General features: G+C 48.4%; 2 pseudogenes across 3 annotated transcripts in view; one reads left to right on the top strand and one right to left on the bottom strand.

The window, feature by feature from the left end:
* The window catches only part of Gm21104 (predicted gene, 21104), an 83153-nt pseudogene that overhangs the window by 48765 nt on the left and 10062 nt on the right, over positions 1 to 24326 (bottom strand). The window contains exon 1 of one of the 2 annotated variants that reach the window (NR_169012.1): positions 1922 to 1993. The exons of the other annotated variant lie outside the window; for it this stretch is intronic. The product of NR_169012.1 is annotated as a predicted gene, 21104, transcript variant 2 (transcript). Of the gene's footprint in view, positions 1 to 1921; positions 1994 to 24326 lie in introns of those variants that run through there. 2 annotated transcript variants of the gene reach the window in all.
* Positions 12897 to 14855, top strand: Gm2457 (annotated as a pseudogene). The gene is made up of 4 exons (XR_004691358.1): positions 12897 to 13095; positions 14080 to 14212; positions 14430 to 14523; positions 14612 to 14855. The product of XR_004691358.1 is annotated as a predicted gene, 2457 (transcript).

Genomic DNA, 24326 nt, shown 5'->3' on the forward strand with positions numbered 1-24326 from the left:
AGAGAGAGAGAGAGAGAGAGAGAGAGAGAGAGAACAGCACTGTTGTGTCCGGCCAGCGCGGCTCACATGTCTGAGTTCTAGTCTGGAAAGGCATCTTGGAAACCTGGAAGAGAAGAGGGAGCTAGGCGGACGAGAGAAAGATGTAGCTAAGACAAAATTCTGATCAAAGCTCAATTTTACTATTTCCAACACTCAGATATGAAGGAGGGGAAGGGGCCCGATTCCTGCCAAATCATCTTGGAGTAAGGTTGCAGGTGGGCTAGGGAACAGCTAGGAGGCAGGCAGTGGGAGTGGCAGGATGATAGGGCAGCAAGCTCCGCCCCGATGCTCTCAAACTCTGAAACCTAAGCAAACAGGTTTCAGGCTGGGGAGGGGAGGTTACACAGCACAGAGAGGGGTGAAGAGGCAGTTTTACTGGGATGGTTGTACAGAGAGAGGGTGTAGAGAGAGAACAGGCTAGACACAGGTAAAGATAGAAATGAACCAGAGATGAGAAAGAGCGGGAAGACTGCTAGAGTTAGTTTGGGGCCAAGCGGAGCAATTCAAGAGAGGCTGAGAGAGAAGCCAGATTGAGTCAGCCAGCTTGGAGAGGAGTTTGAGCCAGAACAGCTGAGTTGAACCAGCCAGTTAGAGTTCAGAAAGAACTAGGAAAGGGTGAGCTTACTCGGCAGTAAGTCTCAGAGGCTGAAAACCATTTAGGTCTAGATTAGATTGAACAGAGGCTAGACACTTCCAGGGCTAAGGCTAGGCTAGCAGATGGAGGCAGTAAGCCTCAGAGAGGACAGTTATTATCCAAGAGAATAAAAGTTATTTTTACAGGTAACACTAAACGGCTGGTTAGAAAAGGAAACACTTCAGCAAAGGCCCATTCACCAACCATGAACGGAAATTATAAGTCTGAAGAATTCTTCATGGCTTCTTCCTCTACCCAACCACAGTATGTACTTCACTGAGCACTGTGCTAACGGACAACAGAAACTGTAAAAGGGAAAACAATTGCTAAATTTTGCTCTAAACTTTACAGAATTGCCCTCTAAACATGAGAACATTGCAATCTCTGTAATCTTGTGTTTTCTTTTTAGCTCTGAAGTATTAAACTACCTTATTTGTTGGTTTATTTTTACAGTGTGTGTGTGTGTGTGTGTGTGTGTGCATGTGCACACACATGCACTTGAATATGGATACCATGACATGGATGTGAAGGACAGAAAGTTCTCTCTGCTACACAGGTTGCTGGTGTCAAACCCAGGTCACCAAGGTTGACAGAAAAACCCTTTCCCTAATGGTCCGTCCTGCAGGTCCATTTGTTGCTGTTAATTTTAGCCGAGGTTTGCCTATGCAGCACAGACCGAGCTTAAACTCGGCACGAAGTCTAAGCTGGCCGTCAGCTCCCTACCACCCCACTGTTACAGTCTTCTGAGTGTTAGGGTTATAGGCATGAGTCACCATACTTAGCTTAAGAAGACATCTAATGCTTTTTGTATTTTTAAAATTAATTTGGGTGAGTGCCTCTGTGTGTGTGTGTGTGTGTGTGTGTGTGTGTGTGTGTGTGTGTGTGTGTGTACACAACAGGTGTATGAGCCTCAGTGAGGGAAGAAACGGGACGTCAAATGTCCATTTTTGGTTTTGTTTTTAACCAATCTCCACCTATTTCTTTGAGGTAAGGTTTCTCCCTGTACCTGGTGCGCATGTTTTCTTGGCCAGGCTGGAAGCCACCCCCAACAATTTCCTGCCTCCCTCTCCCTTAGAGCTGGGGTCGCAGATACACATCAGCTTTGTTACATGGATACTAGGATCTAGTGGCAAACTGGAACACCCCAGAACTCTGTTGATACTGTTAATTTTTGCTTTAGATATATTGGTTGTGATAATAGTGCAATAACATAAATCAATTCAATACTAAGAGACTAAGCAGACATACCTCATTTGAACCTCCATATGGTTCAAAATCATACAGAGCGATCGGTTTCTATCTTGACGTCACGGGCGAGAGGAGGGACGCGCCACTGGCTCCGCCACTAGGGGGCAGCAGCATCGCCGCGGTCCTATGTCAACTACAGAACAGCCCTGGCTTGCGTGCTTCATCTTTGTGAAACTGATTTGTTTTTATTAATTGTGTATCGTGTTAGAAAAGATATTTATCATTTATTTGTCCCCATTTAAGAATAGAACAAATTTCTTTTCCGCTCGTCAGTTTCAAGCCTTTCATCAGGCACAGAACAGCATTTCGTCTCTCGAGAAGCCTCTAGGGAATAAAGAAACTTTTGCTTAGAGTGGGTTCGGTTGCTAAGTAATTTAGGACGCTAGAAGTGATGTGAACTTCCTTCAGCCTTTAAGTCAAATATTAGTTAAAATTTGGTGCCATGGATTCGGGAACATCAGGGTGTTTGGGTGGGTACCATGGAGGCAAACTCCTTCTATTGATCGCCACCCTCTTGCCTAGTTGAATACCCGTAGACTCAAAGGCCTGGATGGGGGATCTGGCCACGCATGCGAGCCCCACCCCCTGCTTCACCCTCATCCAGTCCTTGGCGTTCAGTGAGCCCTTAGCGAGGAGCTGGGAGGCGACAGATGACTTTGGAGACTTGGCGACTCCAGATGCTAACGCCTGCGCAGCCTCAGAGCTAATCCGCCTGGACCCAGAAGTCTAAAGCCATCCTCTCCAGGCTCGGCGCGCCCCCTGCAGGCCGGAGAGTAGAGACGTTGTTTACATCAGCCAACTTAAACCACCCCGAGACCTAATAGCACACAGTGTCACAACTCCAGCACACGCACTCATTCAAACATCCAGCCTGGGTCCTCTCCCGTTCACTCCCTTGCCTCCCTAGTTCCACGACAAACTTTATTGACTTTCCAGACTCAAGTATGAGTGGAGAGTTCCTTATCCCAAATGCAAAGGGCCCCTCTTCCAATTCTCCCTGTTCTGGTACAAGGATTTGGTCAGACAATGCAGGTTCCTTGGTGAGTAGGAAGCCAAGCTGAGCTAAACCCCGCTGAGGAATCCTAACCTGGGACAACTTTCCCAGGACTCATCCTGAACCAGGATGCAGAGGCAACTTGGCTTAGCCGAGTCTGAACTGAGTGAGGTGGTAGTCCACAGGCTCCACGAAGAGAATCAGAAACATTTCAAACCTACCTGATCTGCGGACCTCCACCCTCACCCCCCACCCTGCCCCACCCACGCCCTTACTCTAAGTGAAATCTAAACCAATGGCTGGGTGTGGATGACTGAAAGCAGCTAATATATTAGAAGAAGAATCTTTAGATCGATTTGCATAAGATCATGGGGGGGGGCACCAATACTGTCTTCACACTGGGGAGACTGAGAACCAGCTGGCTGCTCAGTCGATCAGGTTGGGTGCTTCTGCAACCTCTGGCTGGCAATGAGGGGCTGGGGAATTCCTAGAGAGCCGCCATACTGGAGGACGACTGAAGAAGCTGAGTTAATTGGCCACAGGGAAATATGGCAGCAATAAGACAGATAACTCAGCAGTGTGTCACATAGGCAAGTGGTCCTCTTCAGATCTGGCCCACCAACAGAAGACACCATCCTGCCCACAGTTAGAGTGGGTCTTTTCCATTCAATAGGTCTGACCAAGAAAACCTCTCATAGGTATACACAGAGGGTTATCTCAAAGTAGATTCCACATCCAGTCAATATGAACTGTCACAGTGCCTGTGTCCTTTCCCTCTCTTCTCACCCCTACTCGCCCCCTCCTTCCCTGATTCCTCTTCATCTCTCCAATTGTATGTGGGCATTTGCACATGTGTATGTGGGTGCATGTCACTTGTATATGTGTGTGTGGAAGCCAGAAGCCAATTTTGTGTGTGTGTGTGTGTGTGTGTGTGTGTGTGTGTGTGTGTAAATGAGACAGAGAGACGGAGAGACAGAGTGTGTAAGGACTCAGGGAAGCTAGAAGAGGCTGTCAGGTACCCCAGATCTGGAGTTACAGACAGTTGTGATCCAACTAATGTGAGTGCTGAGAACTGAACTCCAGTCCTCTATATCAGCAGCAAACATTCATAACCATTAAGCTACCATCTTATTTTCTAAAACAGGATCTCCCACTAACCCTGCAATTTACTGACTAGGCTAGGCTGGCTAGCTAGCAAGTGCAAGAGGATTCACCTGTCTCTGCCTTCCCAGTGCTGGGCCTCCAGCACCGTACCTGGCTTTTGCGTGGGGGCTGGGTATGCAAACATATGTCTTGGGCAGGTACAGCAAGCACTTTCCCAGCTGAATCATCTCACCAGCTTCCCCCACCCCTGGTCTTTTAATGCTGGCAAGGCTCAAGACTTGGAACTTAGGACCTCTTCTACCTACGCTCCCTCTCTTAGTGATCTCATTGTCTTCAGGCCTTAAATACCACCCGTACGCTTCCAAATATGTATCTTCAGATAGCATCTTTCCCCTGAACTCCAGACATGCCAGCTACCTACTTAACATTCCCATTTATGTATCCAGGGTGCAGCTTCAATGCAACCAATCAGAACTGAACTCCTGGTCCACCACAAACCCACTTTTTTCCAGCCCTCCACATCTCAATAACTGTCCCATCCACTGACTTCTTCTTGCCTCTGCTTTCTCTCACATCCTCTGCTGAGCCCCGGTCCACTGGCTCTACAATCTTTCCAGATCTGAACACGTCTCAGTAGCTCCCAACACTGCCTGTGTCCCCTGAATTACTGCAGTAGCCTTCAGCCACAACTCCTTGCTCCACACTCCTTTGGTTTAGTCTACATTTAACAGCTATATGGAATCTTTTAAACATTAAGTCAGATATGTCAGGGTTCTGCTCGTCCGGCTAAGGGCTCAAGTCACTCAGTGAAGTAGACACCTACAGTGGCTGACAGACGTGCACTGTCATTTCTTATTGTCTGTGTCCTATGCTCTGCTCTTTTGGACTCTAGGCTGCTCCTCACATTCTTGCTTCTTGGCCTTCGAATCTGTTGTTTTCTAACAAGAATGTTTCTCCCAGGTTTCTGTGTGGCTCTTTCTTTCTTTCTCTCTCTCTCTCTCTCTCTCTCTCTCTCTCTCTCTCTCTCTTTCCTTCTTTTTCTCTTCCTTTCTTTGTGTCAACTCTCTGTTTTTATATCATTAAAGACTCCTCTGACTGCCTGATTTAAAATAACACCCACCCTGCACGCCTACCACTTTTGCCTTTGAGGGGATGGGGAGTGAGGTCTCACCATGCAGCCCTGGCTGCCCAGGAACTAGGTACCCTTGGCTCTTCCTACTGGGATTAAAGTGCTGGGATTAAAAGCATGTGTCACCACATCTAGCCTCTCGCCTTCTTTTTAAAAATAATTTAAAGTTTTATTTGAATGTCTGCATATGTGTATGTGCATGCATGTGAAGTTACCTAGGGAAGCCAGAAGAGGGAGTCAGAGCCCCCGGAGCTGGAGTTATAGGCAGTTGTAAGCCACCTGATGCGTGTATTGGGCCCAGACTTCTGGTCCTCTGGGAGAACAGCAAGTGCTCTTAACTGCTGGGCCATCCCTCCTGTTACCCACTCTTGACTTCTCTATTTTTCTTTGTGGCAGTTGTTGCCATCTGACTGTAGATTTTGTTGTTTGCTTATTGTCTGTCTCCTTCGCTGAAATAGAAACTCTGCAACAACAGGAAGGTTTCTGCTTTGTTAGCTACTGTCCCCCAGTGTTGGGGACAGCTGGGCACAGAGGAGGACTCAGTCCATACTATGTGAGTGTGCTGCAGATGTGACACGGATGCCCTCCCTGTACACTGTTTCCTCATTACTGCACTCTTTCCTGCTGACTCTTGGGATCATTCCCAACAGGCACTCAAGGCAGAGGGTAACAAAATAACTGAAAGTCTCATGAGTCTGCACTGCACTGTTGTGTGACGAGGACCTTGGCAAGAGGCAAAGGCAAACTCAAAAAGGCTTAGTAAGAAGGGACGTATGGCTGCACCTTTTACAGAGGTGAGGGCAGCCAGCCACTGCGCATAAACAAGCATAGCTTCAAACTCTGGGCTTTCTCTGCTAGACAAAGTAGACACTAAATGTGCTGCATGAAAATTCTGCGCATTGAAAGGACTCCACGTCTTCATCATCCCGAATGCCACTCCTGCAGCTGGAGGCAGCCAGTTCCTTCTGGTGCTGGTATATCTTAGAGGCCCACCTGAAAATGAAGACCATTCACTTCCCCTATTTTTCAATCCTAGAGAATATCTCCATGAAGCTTGTGATCAAAGAAAAAAGCAAAACCTAACAAGTTAAAGGCTACGCTACCTTCCTGTGCTTTCCTCCTTGACTTCCAAAACATCTAAGGCCTGTTCGCTCACATATGCATGTCGTGAGCACATCCATTTAGGGGTGGTGCTGTAATATAGACAACACCCTTAGGTCACAGGGGAACTACAGTCCAAGTTTCCTACCAGGGCCCTGGGGCAAAGAGCTGTTTGGTTTGACTTGATTTGTTTGGGTTTTGTTTTGGCTTGGTTTTTGGTTTTTGATTGTTTTTTGCTTCTTTTTCTTTTTCCGCTTGTTTGTTTTTTATTTAAGTGTGTGTGTGTGTGTGTGTGTGTGTGTGTGTGTGTGTGTGTGTGTGCTTCAGAGGCCAGAAGAGGGCATCAGTTCCCCTGGAGCTTAGGTTACTGGTGGTTGTGAGCCTCCCTGTGTGTTTACAGGGAGCCAAAACGAGGTCCTCTGCAACGGCAGCATGCACTCTTGACCAGGAAGCCATCTCTACAGCCCCATTCAGGCTGCTCCCTCCTTTATAGTCCATGAAACCAAGGACCGAGATAGAAGGACTTTAGGTATCATTGAGAAGAACTAGACAAAGTCATAGCTCTGGCCCTAGGACGAGATGTGACCTCCTGAGCTGACGAAAAGATTGCCAGTGGGAAAATATCCAAACCAGGCTCTAGAAACCCTACACCTTTTAAGATGACAAGAGGCTTTCTGATAAAGAACCGAGCAGGTCTTTCAGTCATGTAGATAGGGCCAAGTCCCTTAGGAAAGCTAGTTTATTACAGAGAGCTTGGAAAATAGTATAAGATCTGCCTAGAGCATAGATAGGAGCAACAGTGTCTTTGGCCACAGTCTGCTCTCTCCGTTGAGCGTCTACTCTACTTGATAATAACCTCTGCCTATCCACTATTCTCTGTCTGTGTCTCTTGGGACTTCAAGAGAGAATACGCAGAAGGGAAGGTTTCCAACTGAGATCCTGGTGTCAAGTTCCACCCTGTGTGTCACTAGTGATGTTCTGAGTGACTATGACAATTGTGCAACCTCCTGATGTCCTGGGTCCTCTGTCTCCATGCAGAGAGATTATCTGTGCGCTCATATATAAAGGCAACCAATCCCAGGATTGAGATCCACTTTGAGGATCTACTTTCTGCAGTCTCTTCTGGTAAAGCTTACAGTATCCCTGGAGATTCTGACAGAAAATGGCACACTGTAAGGATATAGGAAAGTCAAATATTTCCCACTCTCCACTCACAACTCAGAGCTTGCACAACCTCTGATTACCATATATGGGAGCTCTTCCTACCCCAGGCTGTTGGCTGCAGTGCTGGGTAGGTCTTGCAGCTGCAAACTGACAAAAGGGTCATGGGAACTACTGCATGTGTAGACTATTGGTCAGAAGCACAAGCCACAACTGGTGCCTGTGATGGACATCTGAACCTCATAGCAATTTTTGAGGACTGAGCCCTACAGCTGTTAGAAAGATGCTGTCTTCAACTGAGAGGCCACAGGTGGTGTTGCCAGGGGCAGCAGGAGACCACAGCTCAACAAGCCCCTTGTGGACCGGAAAGTTCCCTTACCCACAGGGGCTTCCACTCAGGCAAAACTGACACCTGAGTGTACTGCAGGGAATTCCAGAATGGCCGAGTGACGCAATATTAGAACTTAACAAAATGGGAGCTTATTAAGTACTTAGGCAAATGACAGAAATGGAAAAGGCAGAGGTTCTTTTCATATGATAAAGGCTTTCTCACCTAGGTTGAGCATAACTCTGGAGACTAGAGTCCCTGGCAATAAATAGCCACCAAAGCTTCTAGATCCTTTTTCTCAAGAACGTGAAGAACAGATTTCATGGGAAACAAGTGGTGAGTTTTTAGAAGGGAGTGTTGTCACAGAAGAGGGCTTAAGGGGAAGAAATCAAGTGGCACTCCCATGCAGCAGGAGGGTTACCACTGAGGGCCTTTGTCTAAAGGGTAATGAGACTCTACAGAGTTGAGGCATAGGGAAGTGAGTTGGTTAGTCCAACTGGTCTACCTGGACTCATGGCTGATGCCTGTGAACCTCTGCATCCTCCTGACTGGACTGGAATTTTGGAGACAGCTTCAAAGCCAATGAAATCTCTGATCATGAATAGAATCCAGGTAGCTATACCCATTAAGTTTCTATGTAAAAGGAAAAGAGGGATAATAAGAAACCAGAGCACAGCCGGGCAGTGGTGGCACACGCCTTTAATCCTAGCACTTGGGAGGCAGAGACAGGCAGATTTCTGAGTTTGAGGCCAGCCTGGTCTACAGAGTGAGTTCCAGGACAGCCAGGGCTATACAGAGAAACCCTGTCTCAAAAAAAAAAAAAAAAAAACCAAAAAGAAAAAAGAAAAAGAAACCAGAGCACAAACAGCACCTAACCTCTATCATTTCTGGCCCCTGACTAAGACAGAACTTCCCATAGAACTAAGGACATTTCTGCCTCCTGGCCAAGACAGAATGGGTTGTGGAGACATGAAGCAGAAGGTACTCATTTTCCAGGTCTCCTGACAAGCTCCTTGCTCCTCTTGTCATCAGAGTAATAATAGAAATGAACAGAACACATTCCAAGGGGTGTGAGATTTTGAAAGTCACTCTTATGTGTCTCTCCAACATGTGTGTGTGTGTGTGTGTGTGTGTGTGTGTGCATGTGTATGTGTGTGCTGTGTATGGGTGTGTGGTTTACTATGTGATCCTGTATGGTCCTAATCACATTCTTTAAAAAGATGTAATTTACAACAATGTTCAAAGATTAAGCAAAGCTTAAAATTTAAGTAAAATTGTATGTGCAGATTTATCTTCTGGAAGAACTTCCTTATGTAAGTGCAAGTGCCAGGGGTACATTTAGATGTTTAGACGGTTGTGAGAGAAGAATGATGACATTAGAACTCAGGCTTACAAACACTCTGACCAAGCTCATTTTGTTGCTTTGACACCCCCCCCCCTCGCTTGAGCCATCGTTGGGGCAACACTGTCTCTGCAGGCAATCTTTGCTTTATCAGTTGTGCTGAAGTTTCTTCACTCAGCCAGCAGGACAGGCAAGCTAGATTGTGGGGTAAAGGGCCCTTTCCCTGCTTCACATCCCCTTAGTTTTCTCTTTCTTTTTATCCTGCCTCTCATATGGCTGGATTAATTTGCTAGAACAGCCCATAAATCTTAGGAAAACACATTTACTGTTTATGATAAAGGATGTTACAGAGGTCATAGTTGTTATTCTAATGCTGTGACGGGACACCATGACCAAGGCAACTCTTATAAAAAGAAAGCATTCATTGAGGGCTTGGTTACAGTTTCAGAGGTATAATCCATAATCAACATGGTGGGGACCATGGCAGCATGCAGGCAGGCATATTGGAGCCACAGTTGGGAGCTATATCCTGATCCATAAGCAGAGAGAAACTGTGACATCAAGCCTGGCTCGAGCTTTTGAAACCTCAAAGCCCACTCCCAGGGACACACTTCCTTCAACAAGACCACGCCTCCCAATCCCTCTCAAGCAGTGCCACTCCCTGGTGACTAAGCATTCAAATATATGAGCCTATGAGGATCACTCTTATTCAAACCACCACAAAGGGCTACAGGGAAAGTCTTGAGAGAGACCTTCACAGGTGTGTGAGGCGCACAGAGCTTCTGCTCCCTTTCCAGGGAGCCCCACTTCCTCAGCTATTCAGAAACCTAATTTGGTCTTTTTGAAGTTTCACTATGTGGCCATAATTGATGATGTTATGGCTATAGGTTTATGAATTTACCCTGCCTCTGGACTCTCTTGGGTGAAGGGGTCTGGCATTCCAGCCCTTTTATCCCTTCTCAGCAATATAAAAAACTCTGATTACTACAGAGAGTTAAAAGATTTTAGTATAAATTTGCTGGTAGAGAGGGGGGACCAGAAAGAACAATTGTTTAAACTACTTTGTTATTATTTGTGTGTGTGTGTGTGTGTGTGTGTGTGTGTGTGTGTGTGTATCTGTCTGTCTGTCTGTCTGTCTGCGGAGGTCAGAGTGGGTGAGATCCTCTGGGGCTGGAGTTAAGCGTTGCTCCGATGTGGATGCAAGAATCAAACTCTTCAAGAACAATGCATGCTCTTAACCACTGAGTCCTCTCTCCAGTCCCAAGCTTATACTTCAAAAGATGGTTCACAAAGCTGCATGTGTTTGTGCACACCAAGTTCAAGGCCAGCCTGGTCTACATAGAGTGTTCTAGAATAGAGAAGACTACATAGAGAGACCCTGTCTCAAAAAAAAAAAAAGGTAATAAAAGGGATTTTAATAAAACATCCATTTGAGAAGTAGTCAAACCTGGACTTAAAGGCTTTGGTGCAATTACGTAGCAGCACTGGGTCTGACTACGGTGAGGGTCATTACTTCCCTGGCCATGCATCAGGTGGGCAGTGCCGATTCCCACCTCTGCCATGTGCTACGTACTCTGTGCTGCATGCTATGCCCAGTATATAGTTGGCACGGGCAGGGTGGGCGGGTAGTACCAGCTATGTGGTTGTGTTCTCTGAGCCTCCTACTCTGAATGTGTAAAACAAGGATCACAATACAATAAGCACATGTCAGAAGATGCTGGGAACATTACACAAAGTATGGTTGGCAGAGGGATTGATCCAGAGCACAGAAGACAATCAGAATGCTATTGTGATTATTATTATTATTATTTTGGTTTTTTATTTTTTTGTTTTTCGAGACAGGGTTTCTCTGTATAGCCCTGGCTGTCCTGGAACTCACTTTGTAGACCAGGCTGGCCTCGAACTCAGAAATCCACCTGCCTCTGCCTCTGCCTCCCGATTGCTAGGATTAAAGACGTGTGCCGCCACGCCCGGTGCTATTGTGATTATTACTAATGAATGAAAACTGATAAATGTGAGAACTGTAGGGCCAGCTTAGGAGGTCAATGCACTCAATGTCAAGCCTGGTGTCTTAGGGTTTTACTGCTGTGAACAGAAACCACAACCAAGGCAACTTTTATAAGGACGACATTTACTTGGGGCTGGCTTATAGGTTCAGAGGTTCAGTCCATTATCATCAAGGTAGAAACATGGTAGTATCCAGCCATACATGGGCCTGGAGGAGCTGAGAGTTCCACGTCTTGTTCTGAAGGCTGCTAGGATGAGGGTATTAAAGCCCATGCCCACGGTGACACACCTACTCCAACAAGGCTACACCTCCTCATAGTACCACTCCCTGAGCCAAGCACGTACAAACCATCACAGCTGGTCACTTGAGCTTGATCCCTGGGACTTCCACAGCGGTAAGAGAGAGTCAACACCCTCAGAGTTAACCTCTGACCTCCACTCCTGTGCTATGACATGTGCCCACCTCCTCCCAGGCACACACACACACACGAAAAATAATCATAATTTCCAACTATCTTTAAGTCAGGATGTAAGAACACATTTGCCTTCCCTGGTGAGAAAGAGGAGACAATGGCTTGAGACATGGCTCTGAGAGTGAAGGGCCTGCTATGAAGCGCAAGGATCTGAATTTGGATCCCCGGAACCCACCTTAAAAAGTAGGCACGCAGTGGCACACACCTGTAACCTTCGTGCTTGGTGAAGCAGAGACAAAGGGGGAGCCTGAAGCTCACAGCTGGTCACAGCTGGTATTAGCAAGTCAGTGAGCTCCAGGTTCAGTGAGACCCTGTCTCCAGAGCTAAGGTGTAGAGTCATGGACGAGGTCCCTGATATCAACCTCAGGCCTCTGCGTGGCGTGCACACGAATGTGGATGTTCCCATCTGACACACACATACAGAGGACCCCAAGTGTGGGTGCAAAGGGCTGGGTGGGTACGCCATATATTAGCTGTTCTTTTGCAGTCTTCTCTTCTGGTCTTTCTCACAAGGATGGGAAATCACTTATTCCTCCCTGATCTTTCAATTCCTTGAAATTTAGGGATTTGTCTCAGAAGGAGCTGGCTAGCCCCTCTCCTTAGAAATCCCCTCTAGGTTCCCAGGACTGAGAGAAGGGAAAGATGGAGGGGGCTGTTCCAGCCTGTGCTCCCTCCAGCTGTTCCTCTGACCTAGGCTTTGGATTTGAGAAAATGAACAATGCCTGTAGATCCAGGTAGCTGATTCACAGGGACCTGAGCTGTGGGCTAGGAGGCCTGGGCCCTCTCCTTAGGAACCTTCCCTTCCAGCTCAGCCTGTTCCAAGAGAGGGACTGGCCCCCAGATGGTGACTTGGAAGGCACTGTGATGACAAGGAAAGACCATCCAGGCTCTCACGCTTGCTCTGAAGGTACCATGGAGCTGGCTTCAAAACCGGCCTCATCAGAAAGAAGAAAGTGGTGAGGGTGTAGAGAAGCCCACTGGGCTCTAACTACCCAGCTAATGCCACTATCCAGAGGACAACGCAAGCCCTCCCTGGAACTGACAGGACACGGATTTTTTTTTTCCCAGACTTTTGCAGTTCTCAGAGCTAAAGCCAAAGAAAGCAGAGGGTGAAGACTCTGAGTGGGGGGAAGAAGGAAGCCAAGGTCATGTTTTGCCAGAAAAAAAAGGGGGGCAGAGGGGGATAAAGGGGAAGACCAAGAACGGGCCATCGAGGGGGAATTTTGGGACAGAAAGTGAAAGCTCAAGGCATAAATTGGAGCTGGTGGCAGCCTCAGCAGGCTCAAGCAGGCTCACTGGGGCACACACAAGCTCACTTGCACTTGGCTCCTGAACCCCTTCATGCCACAGGAGGACATCTGAGCGATTCCCGTCACTCCCCTGTGAACCCGTCGGAGCCTCGGCCTCTCAGATTCTTGCGCACACAGTCTCTCAGGCTCACTCACTCTCTGTGGCCTGCCTCAGATCGTCTGCCACGGCCCCCCGTGTGACCCCACTCCTGGCCTTCAGCCTGCTGGTTCTCTGGACCTTCCCAGGTAAGGCTTTGGAGATGATTACGGTAGGGGCCACAGTGACCTGTGGACAATATGTAGGTCTTAGACTGTTACAATGGTCATGAAAGACCCTCCGAGTTCAGAGTCAGTGGATCCAAGGGCTCCTTATGCCTTCTGTGTGTGCCTGTCAATATGAGTGTGCCTGTATCCAGGATTCCAATGTGGCTCAGCTCTGTCATATCCTGGGGCTTATAGCTGTGGGCTCCATGTCCTGTTACCTCAGCTTCCAGGCAGCAGAAGGAAGGAACAGTGTATCTTCCTTGAGGGACCTAAGACTATAATTAAGTGGGTGGAGTGTTTGCCTTGCCTGGGTGAAACCCTGGTTTCAATTGCACCACTGGGGTTGTGGGGGTGAGAGCTTTGCTGTGTATTTGCTTCCATCTGAGAGAACAAGAAACACTGAAGACATGCTTAATAACTTGTTCCCCTTTTGGGGGTTGCATTTTTAAGGGCCTTGGTTTGGTTTGGTTTGGCTTGGTTTGGTTTGGTTAGTTTGGTTTAGTTTGGCTTTTGAGAAAGCATCTGTCCATGTTGCCCAGGCTAGCCTCCATCTCCTGGGCTCACGTGATCCTACATCTCAGCTTTCCTCCTGGTAGCTGGGACTCCGGGTATGGCAGCCATCTGCTGTAGTCATTCAGAAACCTGAAGGAGTCTCAGCAGAGGCAAGCCTCCCCTGTCCCAGCATTCTCCTGTTAACTCTCCATATGCTAAAACACTGTAAAAGCTGAGAAAACCTGGGAAAGGGTGTATGACCCCAGCATTTGGGATACGTTGAAAAATGGTTATTTACTAAATGGCTTAGAAGACTACAATATGTTCAGCAGCCAACTGAGCCACAGTGGCACTCAAGGCTGAATATCAGGTCCAGCAATCACACACAGAGAGATGCTATCAAAGCCACTTAGGGACTGTGGCCTCCCTTCCTCATGGTCTCAGGGTCTTCTCCCCTTCTTTCTCCTATCTCAGCCCCAACTCTGGGGGGTGCTAATGATGCGGAAGACTGCTGCCTGTCTGTGACCCAGCGCCCCATCCCTGGGAACATCGTGAAAGCCTTCCGCTACCTTCTTAATGAAGATGGCTGCAGGGTGCCTGCTGTTGTGTGAATTGCTTGTGGAAAGAATATCTAGCCCCATCCCCCCATGAGCCCTTGCTGATGCCATCATGGCTTTAACCCTGAACTCAGGGCCGAGCCCAGTTTTCATGGAAGCCCATGAAACAGGTCCCTACAAATAGTCTCCAAGCCTCCGTTCCTTACTTTAGAGCTTGCTAGGAAACTGGGTTCCAGGGCTTTTATTCTCTCCAACCTCTGGCTACAGGTTCACCACACTAAGGGGCTATCAGCTCTGTGCACCTCCAGACCAGCCCTGGGTGGATCGCATCATCCGAAGACTGAAGAAGTCTTCTGCCAAGGCAAGCCTGACCCTCCTCAGTCCTGCCTCCACCCTCCCAACACCCCGAGATTCCAGCTCATGACCCTGCCTCTCCTCCCTCCCCTTAGAACAAAGGCAACAGCACCAGAAGGAGCCCTGTGTCTTGAGTAAAGAGATGTGAATCACTCTGGCCCAGGAAACCAAGGACCAGAAGAGAGGACCAGGCCTCCTGATGCTCTGTCCCAGACCTAACCCAGCCAAGTCTGTGCCTAGAGAGTCGATGTGAGTGTGGACAAGAGAGTTTGTGTGGCTAGAACACCGTCTCTCTGTGGCTAGACTGCAGTGCTTCCAATAAAGCTGCTTGGTACCGTGGATCTGTCTGTCGGTTGTCTGTTCTCTCTCGCCCCAGGAGGACAGGAATAGGAAAGGAGGGGGTGGAATGGCAGGATATATTTCCACCCTGAGCTCTGAGCAATCTGTTCCCCAGCCTCCACCTGACACCCTGATGCTCCCGGAACCAGCCCCACAGTGAAGGACCTGGCCCAGGTCTCTATGTGCTCCTCATACTCTATCCAGCCACACAAAGCTTGCATTGGTTTGCAATGTTCACAAGAAGCCTCAGACTTTTCCATCTTTGCCACCTAGACAGGCGCTTAAGCATCCATGTGTCTCAGGAACAAGAAGTAGGGGAACTTCAGTGAGGATTAGAGGGTGGGCAGAAGACATGGCTCCACTCTCTAGGAGAAGTTCTCGATCCCCCCCCCCCAACGCTCCCACTCCACCCCACCCTCATCCCCAAGTTGCTCCCTCTAATATTCTTCTCCGTCCTCTGCCCTACTTGCTTCCTTTCTGGGTCTGGATGTTTCCTCCTCCAGGAAATCATCCCTGACTCAGACTGGGTTAGGTAGTTTTGCTTCCTCCCAGATTCCCAAGGCTCCGCACCTCTCCTCCTACACACCACCCACCTACAGCACACAGACACACACACACGCACACGCACACGCACACACAGCGCTCATTACAGTAACCTATTTTTGTTAGTTTGTCCTTCTCCCTGGACAAGGGTCATATCTGTGTTGGTTTCCAGCAGATCACCTGGCACAAGATAGGGAGTCAATGAATATTTGCTTAGAGAATGAACAGATACGTGAGAAGGGGCTCAGCAGCCGTGGGGATAGCGCCATCTTCTATTCCGTCCATTCTAAATCCATTCTAGACCAGGTTTTCATCTCAGACAGTCTGAGCAGGGCTCAGCCCCATTAGAACAATCCTAGTGCCAGACCTAATAAGATACTGTCTAGGAGCCAGGGATCAGGGAAGGAAGACAGGCCCACAGGGTGGAAGAAAGAACCGTGAGGGAGGCTTGCACGACTCATCATGGAAATGCCTTCAGTACACACAGGCTCTGGGACTACAGGCAACACTGAGTCTCAGGGAATGAGTCTCCTGGGTCTGGAGGACAAGGCCTTTGGCTCTTGGAACAGCTCACAGCAATGCTTTGTGCTTAGGAAGCTTCCTGGGTGTGACCTCCAAGGACCTGTCCGGTGGGAGAGGCAAGTCTGAGTTGCTAAGGTCAGATAGAAGGTCAGATTCTCTTTCCCTTGTCTGGGGAGAGAAGCCATCATTATATCTGATATACATCAGCCAATAACCAAGCCAGACCTATCTGGGCAAGCCTTTAAAAGGAAGTTGTAGGGGAATTGTGTTCCCCCTTCCCGCTCCAAGTCTCAGGCCTCTCCATCTTTGCTGTCCCAGACAGGTGTTCAAACATCCAGATGTCTGAGAGCTCAAGTGTCAGTAGGAGAGGTGGCAGGAGGGAGTCACAGTGGGGTGAAGAGGAGGGGCAGAGATCCTAGAGCGACGGGAAGCCTGGTGGCCTCTTCCTCTTCTCCCACAGACAGGTGTTCAAAACCTCAAGTATCTCAAGTCTCAGAGTCACAAAGGATGGGACAGATGGGAATAGTTTCCAAGAACAGTTGCTATGGAGTGAAAATTGTTTCCACCACTTGTGGGAAATTACCCACCCATTCAAGCATCCACACATACACTTACCCAGGTGACCTCCTTTCATCCACCACCCCCATACCCACTTCCCTGTACCAATCCATTAATCCCTCTGTAAAGTCACCCAGTCATGGACAACTCTGCCTCCCACAGACAAGAGGTTAAGACATATGGGGAGGGAGATGTTGCCTCAGATCTTGCTCAGGTCTCAGGGGAACCAAGAAGCCAGCTTGCTTTTGAAGCAGACACAAATCCTCCCTCTGGTGCCTGTAGCCCCAGAGAAATATAAAGAATAGAAGAGGCAACCATGGGAGCCCTGCCCAAGGTGCTACCAGGACAGAGGCCCTGGGACATTATTAACCCCATAGCAAGTCCTAGTGTCTGGACCTGTGTCACAACCCAGTCTCCCCCATCACTGAGTGACTCTGGGCAGGTTCCTTCAACATTCTCCAACCCAGGATTTCCATGCCATGTGATTGATTGCAGGAAAGGGGCTACTTTTGAGTCCTTCCAAAGACATAACTCTTGGATCTTCAGATCTCAGGCTAAGCTTCCAGCCTTGTACAGGCTCCCCCAACATCCAACATATCCAGAAATGTTCCTGCTTCTTAGCTCCCCAGAGGCCATCCTCTGGAAACTAAGGGGAGGCTAACACTAAGGAAGAAAGAAAATCTAGGAGCCAATGGCACACACAATGTGGTCTCCTGCTTGACTAGGAAAGCCTAGGAAATCAGAAATGTAGGCAGTGAACACCCCATTAGAAAGAGGCACACAACCTCCCTCCCCACTCCTTTAGCTACTAGCTTCCACCTTAGCTTCTTCTGTTACCTACAGCCAAACTGTAATGACACCTTAGCACTGGGTCTTGCTCTCTCTCATCTCTCTAGCAGCAGGGTGGGGTGAGGGGCATGCCTCCTCCTGCCCAGCTCCTCAGCACAGTGGCCCATCTGTCTCCTGCCTCTCTAGAGCTCACCGATGAGGATTACATCTCCGTTTGTCCCAAGTTCTGCTTCCTGTCTGACAACGGCAAAGTTGCTAGTTCTCTGGCAGGTAGCATGGACTCCTAGCTCCTCAGACAGGCTAGTGGCTTGTTATACACTCTATAAGGAACCTTCCTCCCTGGGCACACGGCACCTACTACACAGGGCATGACATGGGTTGATGCTCTAAAGACTCACAGCCCCTGAAGCTATCATCTCCCTGCTCTCCCTGCTCAGGGAGCTCCAGCCTTTCAGACAAAGTTTCTTGCCATTAACGTCAGCTGAGAATCCCCAGGGAGAAGAGATTGGGTTTTATCCATCTTCACTGCCAGCTTTGCTTTGCATGGCTGGCACAGAAAAAGCCCCAACATGTAATTAAGGAAAACAAACAAATTGAGAATATTCCCTTCCCAATGCATGTGCACACTCACACAGGCACACAGACAGACAGAGAGAACACACAGCACACAGAACATAGAGCACACACCCAGTTCCCAAGGCAGTCGGAGCTGCCTCTGTTGTGGAATAGAGTGCTTGGCTAGAGTCAACTCCAGAAGGTTTTGATAAGCTGATTTCAACTTCTCGGCAAGTCCCCACCCCATGCCACCCACTTCTACCCTCCGGGAAATTCAGAATCAGCAGAAAATCTTGGAAATGGTCTCATAAAAAAGGCAAGTTTTCCAACTGGGGAGTTTCCTCCAAAACCAGGCATTTCTCTAGATACCAACCTTCCTAGGTGTCCTCTTTCCCAGGCTTGGTCTATGTGGATGAACATGGCTCTGTAGTGATAGCTAATTCTCTATGGGAGCTTTCTAGGTGCTGGGAACTGATGTAAGCACTAGGACCGATCTCAAGCCGTAGGTGGGAAACATGAGGCACAGAAGGGATGTAAGCTGCCCAAGCTAGACAGCTAGGAAATGTCAGAGCTAGGGTTCCAGAGGGGCAGTGTGGCTCCAGAGTGCTACAACACATACCGCCTTTCTGAACTGGCCCATCCTGGAGACAAAAAAAAACCCAGAACAGCAAGACAGGACCAATCTGAAGGTATAACCATTACTTTCACATGGTGAGCATGTAGCAGTTCAGGCCTTCATCTGTGTTATATCATTGTGCCCTCAAATAACTCATAAGGTAGGTATCATTCCTGCCGTTGTGCATACACGGAAACTGTGGAACAGAAAGGGGGCATGGCCTCTCAAGTCCACACAAGCAGGAAACAGCAGGCCGAGACTGAAGCCCATGTGGGCCTGTTCAGTAGTTGTGATTGATGTCTAGTTGGAGTGGAAAGACTTGGCTTTGCTAGGAAGACCTGAAGTGGGGGAAACAGGAAGAAATGAGTCTGGGAGACACAGGCAGTGCTTGAACTCAGAAACAGAAATGGCCCCTGGAGAGCAGCCAGCCTCTTGACACTCTCCAGCCAAAGGGCAGTGAGACTCTCCAGAGCTTCAGTGAGGGAATCTGCTCAGGGTTCAGCTGTCCCAACGTCAGCACAATGGAATGTGGGGCTAGAATGTGGTGCTCGCCCTCTCCTTATTCCCAAGGCCAGGACCTGGTGAGGCTAAAGGGAGAGGAAAATGGAAGAGCAGTATTGGGGATCCAGGGGACTAGGGGTTCAGTGTGTGTTGTTTCTAGAAAGGGGCGGCAGCCCACTGGTGGGACTGAGCGTGCCTACATGCTAGCCTGCCAGGACAGGGTCTGAAGGTCAGTGGATTGGCAACATCCCTTGAATGATACACTTGCAAGAACCATTCTACTTCCTGAAGGGTTTCAAGCAGGCAGGCAGAGGGCAGGATGCAGGAACTAACTCTGAGGACCAGGGAGACCGTACCCTGTTTCTGTGCCTAGGACCTTGGACTCTTTTCCTTTGGCTCCAGTGGGAAGAAAACGAGCCATCCTGGCCCCCGACCTGGTATAGGTGGGAAACCTTAAGACCAGATGCAGTGATGTTAGAGTTCTAGGTCAGTTAGACACTCCTCCCCACCCCACCCCACCCCAGTGCTTTGGATCTCAGACTCTCCATACCTGGAAGTCTGAGCCCATTTTCATCAACACCCCTGTCACTATAATCTCATGCCCATCAGGCAATCAAGTATCCTCCCCAAAAGAAAGTCAGCCTCTCTTGTCAGGATCCCAACACTGTAAAGAACTCAGTGATGTAAGAACACCCACCCTTGACAAGAAGTCCCAACTCCTGTTGTATCCTCATCCGTGACAGCACCACCATTAACGTCAAGTTCTCATCATTGTCACCAGGCCACCACTTCCCTCAGTAACACACAAGCCAGATAAGGAAGGTCAGAAACTCTGTTCCAGTCCAGGGCCACCACTTTAGCAACTATATACATGACACCTCCTAGTGTGGCAGTGTTGTGGGTCAGAGCTCGTGACTCTCCATGTTAAGTAGGGCCTCTGGGAGTCTCAAAGCTGTCATCATAGAGGGTCCCACCAAACCTCTTCTCATTAAAGTACTGCTTTGCCACTGGCTGCAACCCACCATACTTATTCATGCCAAGCTCTCTTCTGATTACTGGCAACCCATTAATACACTAGATGGATATGGTCTCAGGCCTCATGGAGAGCCCCCTGCTTTTAGAAAGCAAACAAATGTATCATTAGGACTCTTACATGCAGGTCACTGATGCTCACTGACAGAAGTAGTGATGGGGAGGTCCTGGGAAGATGCAGAAACCAGCAAGATGGGGGACCGCAGAAGGACCACTCTCCAGCCACGCAATACAACTAGGACAAACATGGATAGTTCTCTGGGACAGCATGGTGCCTTGACCATTCTCCAGTCATAGTTTTAGACAAAAGACAGAGTCCCTGGGGTGAACTCACTTCCCATTTGTCTTATTCTTGATCTACAGTCAAAGAACTAAAATCCAGTGGATTCTCTGCCCACTGGAAGGAGCTTCCAGGACTATCCACATGAGCCTCCTCTTCTGTTCTTCCTAGGATGGACCAGGTCACTGATGATATATCAGGTCCAGAGGGTGGCCAAGAAGTAGCTATATGTAAGGAATATGGAGCTTGTACTTAAGCATGAAACTGGAATGTTTGCCCTTGGGATTATGAGGCCCTTTAACAATACTCAATGGCTTGAGTATGGTTTCCTATGAAACTTGTGTAGAAACATAATCCTCATGGACAGATGAGAAGGCAGAAACAACCAAGCTAGAGTGTTGAGGTGAGGTCCTTGTGACATGATTAATCCCAGCACTCGGGAGGCAGAGGCAGGTGGATTTCTGAGTTCGAGGCCAGCCTGGTCTACAGAGTGAGTTCCAGGACAGCCAGGGCTACACAGAGAAACCCTGTCTCAAAAAAGAAAGAAAGAAAGAGAGAGAGAGAGAGAGAGAGAGAGAGAGAGAGAGAGAGAGAGAGAGAGAAGAAGGAGGAGGAGGAGGAGGAGGAGGAGGAGGAAGGGAGGGAGGGAGGGAGGGAGGAAGGAAGAAAGGAAGGAAAAGAAAGTCATCACCAGATGTGGACCATTAGCCTTGAATAAGAATCATAAGTCACAAAATGACCTTTCTTCAGAATTTAACCAGTGTGTGATAGTGTCCAAGATGCAAAGAGCCCAAACTCAAATTTGCCCTTCAAGTTGTTCTGAAAGCATATTTTTCAAGATAGGAAGTCACTCCATTAGTTTGGTGTGTTGTTTTTAAATAGATAGACCAGGGCAATAGCTCAGAGGTAGTACATGTACTTAACGTATCCTCAGCGATCGATAGATGGATGACAGATTAGATAGATTATAGACAGACAGACAGATAGACAGACAGACAGACAGGCAGGCAGGCAGACAGACAGACAGACAGATAGATAGATCCTCCACTTGTATAGATAGCCACCCTACCATCTGTCACCTGTGAAATAACAGCTTCGACTACCATGTAAGATGGACATTATTTCTGTCACCACTTCTACCACCTCCAAAACCAATTCTCTGCTAACCCTGCTCTTTTTCACTGGGTCTAGCTTCAAATCCTGGGCCTTGAAAAGTCCGTCTGATTGGCAAAGACTGTGCTGTGTCTGTGTCTCCATTGCAGAAGGAACTAGAGAAACGAGTCTGTGGCCTTGGGGTTCCAGGGTGCAGTAAGCAAGGTTAACAAAGCAGGACATTCCTCAAACATCAAAAGGTGAAGTCTGAGCAGTGAGACAGCTTGATGTCTCAACAGTCGCTGTCCAACATGGACACATCCCTATCTTCCCCATCCTTGACTTAAAATGTTAACATAGTATCTATCACCTTTGCTTGTACAACTCAAAACCACCTTCCCCAAGACAGACAACTCAAAACATTAGCAACTAGCACATCTTTTAAGCTCAGGTTATCATTAAAACACACACACACACACACACCATAGACAAGGCAGCTTAAACAATAGAAATTTATTTTTTCACAATACTAGACTCTGAAAATCCAATATCTGGGTACCAATGTGGTCAGTTTCTGGTAAGGGCTCTCTTTCTTGGTGCCTTTTTCGTGTGTGTGTGTGTGTGTGTGTGTGTGTGTGTGTGTGTGTGTGTGTGTGTTTGTGCAAGAAAGAGAGAGAATACTTTCTTACAGGGCCATGCTCCCACTGTATTACGGCTCCTATTTTTATGAGTTCATTTAACTCTTTTCTATCTTTGAGACCTGTCTCATTTGCCCAGGATCACCCCAAACTCACTATATAGCTGAGGATGGCCTTGAACTACTAATCCTTCTGTCTTCACCTCTTGAATGGAGGTGCTTAAAATCCTGTCTTTAGATATGGTTGTGAGCTGGAGAGATGGCTCAGTGGTTAAGAGCACAGACTGCTCTTCCAGAGATCCTGAGTTCAATTCCCAGCAACCACATGGTGGCTCACAACCATCTGTAATGGGATCTGATGCCATCTTCTGGTGTGTCTGAAGACAGCTACAGTGTGCTCATGTACATAAAGTAAATAAATAAATAAATAAATAAATAAATATTTAGATGTGGTTGCACTGTGAATAAGACTCCATTATATGAATTCCGGTGGGCATGATTCGGTCTACAACAGTATCTAAATCCCAGATCTCAGGGTGGCATTCTTCCTCCTCTTGCTTTCTTGTGATCCTATCTCTCTATTCTGTAACCACCAACCTGCCTCTGATTGGCAGGATAGATTGAGTTACGCTGTGCTTACAAGTGACACCAAAACCCGAGCACTTTAACAAAACAAAATTCTGCCCCCGACACAAACACTGAGTGGCTCTGGGTCCAGGTAAGCACTTAGTACATCTGTGCTCCATGCGGCAGTGACATCCGAGCTGCTTTGCTCTCGGCACACACATCCCCATCCCCGCTCCCACCCATCTCAACACACATCCATGATCAGTCAAGGAAGGCGAGGATGTGGGCAAGGGAGAACACTTTCTTAAACATTTTTGATTGCAAGTGACATGTGCCACTTCTGTCCATGTTTGTTTTAGTGGAAAAGTGTCACATGACTTTGAGAGCAGAACTCGGGGAAAATAACTAAATCCAACTCTTGGTGGGAGGAATAATGGCGCCATAATAAGCTACAATCAAGAGTGGAAGAAGGAGGGTGAAAGAGGGGGGGGGGAAGCCAGCAAGCACAGACTGAAGGGAAAACTCATTACAAAAAGCTACAGTCTGGCAGGATGGGGTGACACACACCTTTAATCCCAGCACAAATGAGGAAGGGGCTGGCAGATATCTGAGAATTCAGGGACAGACTGATCTATATAGTGTGTTCCAGGCCAGCCAGAGCTACATACTGAGGCCCAGTCTCTTTAAAAAGAAAAGCTATCTATAGGTCTTAGCTGGTCCTAGGGTTTAGTTGGTGTTTGCTATTCTCTTCTGTTAACCTTTAATTGTGTGGCAATTGACACAGACACTTCAAGCCCTTCTGACCAATTTCACTATTACCATTAGAATAAAATGCCTCATGGGACCCCTCTTTGAGGAGACTTAAGCTATTGCCTAAAGGAAAAGGCAGGAGGGAGAGGGGAGAGGGAGAGAGAGAGGGCAAAGGGAGAGGGGAGAGGGTAAAGGGGAGAGGGGAGAGGAGAGAGGGGAGAGGGGAGAGGGACAGGGGAAAGGGGACAGGGACAGGGGAAAGGGGAGAGGGACAGGGACAGGGGAAAGGGGAGAGGGACAGGGACAGGGGAAGGGGAGAGGGACAGGGACAGGGGAAGGGGGAGAGGGACAGGGACAGGGGAAGGGGAGAGGGACAGGGACAGGGGAAAGGGGAGAGGGACAGGGACAGGGGAAAGGGGACAGGGACAGGGAAAGGGGAGAGGGACAGGGACAGGGACAGGGAAAGGGACAGGGACAGGGGAAAGGGGAGAGGGACAGGGAAAGGGGAGAGGGACAGGGACAGGGGAAGGGGAGAGGGACAGAGACAGGGGAAAGGGGAGAGGGACAGGGACAGGGGAAGGGGAGAGGGGAGAGGGACAGGGGAAAGGGGAGAGGGACAGGGACAGGGGAAAGGGGAGAGGGACAGGGACAGGGGAAGGGGGAGAGGGGGAGGGGGAGGGAGAGGGAGGGGGAGGAGGGGGGAGGGGAGGGGACTGGCCTGGCTGAGGTCTAGGAGACTAGGAGGGAAGCCTATAAAATGGGGGGGGGGGGGGGCTAGGAGGCCTGAGGAACGTCACGTGACTTTGCAGGCTACAGAAAGGAAGCGGGGATTTGATTTGAAGTACTATGAAAGATTTTAGCCAATGAGTAACATGATCACGTTTAAAGTTTTAAAAGACCCTTTTGGTGGCCTGGAAAATGGATAATATAGAAACAAGTGAAGAGTCAGAGTCGTGGCCTGGAAGGAGATGATCCTGTCCTAACCCAGGAGGAAGCTGTTGGAAACGAGTTGGGGTTCTAGACATAGGT

The sequence above is a fragment of the Mus musculus genome, chromosome 4 (assembly GCF_000001635.26).
Source record: "Mus musculus strain C57BL/6J chromosome 4, GRCm38.p6 C57BL/6J".
Taxonomy (NCBI): domain Eukaryota; kingdom Metazoa; phylum Chordata; class Mammalia; order Rodentia; family Muridae; genus Mus; species Mus musculus.